General features: G+C 42.0%; 1 pseudogene; it reads left to right on the top strand.

Moving 5' to 3' along the window:
• LOC102826890 overlaps positions 1 to 775 on the top strand; it is a 4,566-nt pseudogene extending 3,791 nt beyond the window's left edge.
• Positions 776 to 2,441: the final 1,666 nt, after the last annotated feature.

Genomic DNA, 2,441 nt, shown 5'->3' with positions numbered 1-2,441 from the left:
TTTACATTTGTCTGTGGATATCCAGGGCTCATGTATGAGATTACTAACAAGCATTACTGAATAATCAGATGAGGGACAGTTTGCTATGTCTACTAGGTAGCTAATGTCTGATCCTCAGAGCCTATGGTTTGGCCGTTTGGTTTTAATTGGAAACTGTCTCTTTAAATTTTGAGGAGATCTGTGCGCATTAGTAGTAGAACCCTCCGAGGGTGGGGCTGGGGTGCCCACTAGCTCAGGCACCCTTATAGTCACCAGAATGGAAGTGCTCAGACAGCAAGGGACCAATGACCAGCTACCAAAAGAGAAGAATGTCCACACCTTTATCTCAGCGGTTCTGCCAGGCGTCTGTGGCCGCTCCGATCTTTCCCCCACGTGGTCTCACCCAAGATGGCGGCTCCTGGAGCAGCCGAGCCTACTGGACTAGAAAGCAATAGATTTCTTGCTTCTGCCACAAATTCCTCTAGCTGTGAGCCTTCCAACCTTCTAAGTATTCCTTTATATGTGTGGTTCAGAGTTCTGGGACCATCCCCTGAACCTGCTTGGTCGGGTATTCTGTGTTGTTGTTGGCGGAGCTCTCTGCTATGCGTCCATCAGGTCCGCCATCTTGTTTGTTCTCCTCCCATGATAATTTTGATACAACTTAAGGAAGGATTCACATGCAGAAGCAAGACCTAAGCAAATTACAAACCAGGAAAATGAAAGGATTGAAGAAGCGCCCCACAGAATCACAGTAGAAGGCAAGGAGAAAAGATAAAAGAGAATTTTAAAAAATTAATGGAACTTAGTCATTAAACAAAAAAGAAGAAGAAGATGGAAGGAATACACAGAGTCACTGTACCAAAATGAAATGGTTGATGTTCAACCATTTCAAGAGGTAGCATATGATCAAGAGCCAATGATACTGAAGGGGGAAGTCCAAGGTGCCTTGGAGTCATTGGGAAAGAACAAGGCACTGGGAATTGATGGAATACAAATTGAAATCTTTCAACAAAGTGAAGTGACACTCGAGGCGCTCACTTATCTGTGCTAAGAAATTTGAAAGACAACTACCTGGCCACCTGACTGGATGGTGGTGATGGTTATGTGTCATGGAGTCTGTTTTGACTCTAAGCTACCTTGTACAGGGTTTCTGAGGCTGTAAATCTTTAAGGGAGCAGAAAGCCTCATCTTTCTCCCACAAAACAGCTGGTAGTTTCGAACTGCTGACCCTGAGGTTAACAGCCTGATTTGTAACCACTACACTACCAGAGCTCCTTCAACTCTGTGAAGTGAGTGACTAGAGGAGATCTGTATTTGTGCCCATTCTAAAGAGAGGTAACCCAACAGAATGTGGAAATCATTGGATAATCTCTTTGATATCCCATGTGAGTAAACTTTAAAGGTAATACAGAAATGGCTGCAACCATACATTGACAGAGGTTCAAGTCAGATTCAGAAGAGGACGTGGAAAAAGGGATATCATTGCTGACATCAGATGGGTCTTGGCTGAAAGCAGAGAATAACAAAAAGATGTTTACCTGTGCTTTATTGACTATGCAAAGGCCTTCAGTTGTGTGGATCATGCCAATCTATGGACAACATTACAAAGTATAAGTATTCTGGAACACTTAATTGTGTTCATGAGGAATCTGTACATAGACCAAGAGGCAGTTGTTTGAACAGAACAAGGGAATACTGAATGGTTTAAAATTAGGAAAGGTCTGCATCAGGGTTGTATTCTTTTACCATACTTATTCAATCTATATACTAAACAAATAATCCAAGAAGCTGGATTATGTGAAGAAGAGCATGGCATCAGGATTGGAGGAACCCTCATTAGCAACCTACAATATGCAGATGATACAACCTTGCTTACTGAAAGCCAAGAGGGCTTAAAATACTTACTGATGAAGATTTAAAAAAAAACCCCACAGCCTTAGGTATGGGTTGCACCTCAATATAAAGAAAACACAAATCCTCACCACTGGACCAATAAATAACATCCATATAAATGGAGAAAAGACTGAAGTTGTCAATGACTTCATTTTGCTTGGATCAACCATCAACACTCATGGAAGCAGCAGTCAAGAAATCATATGACGTATTGCATTGGGCAAATCTGTTGCACAAGGCCTCTTTAAAGTGTTGAAGAGCAAAGATAATCAGTTTGAGGGTTATGGTGCACCTGACTCAAGCCATGGTGGTTTCAGTAACCTTACATGCATGCGAAAGTTGGATAATGAGTAGGGAAGACTGTAGAAGAATTGATGCATTTGAATTATGGTGTTGGAGGAGAAAATTGAAAGTACCATGGACTACCAAAAGAACAAATCAATCTGTGTTAGAAGAAGTAGAGCCAGAATGCTCCCTGGAAGCCAGGATGAGCAGACTTTGGTCTGTTACCACTACTTATCAAGTCTTTCATATTTTGGACATATTGTCAGGAGAGGCCAGTCACTGGA

The sequence above is a fragment of the Chrysochloris asiatica genome, unplaced genomic scaffold (genome assembly GCF_000296735.1).
Source record: "Chrysochloris asiatica unplaced genomic scaffold, ChrAsi1.0 scaffold00064, whole genome shotgun sequence".
NCBI lineage: Eukaryota > Metazoa > Chordata > Mammalia > Afrosoricida > Chrysochloridae > Chrysochloris > Chrysochloris asiatica.
The sequence above is the reverse complement of the archived record's forward strand: the minus strand, read 5'-3'. Positions and strand labels throughout refer to the sequence as shown.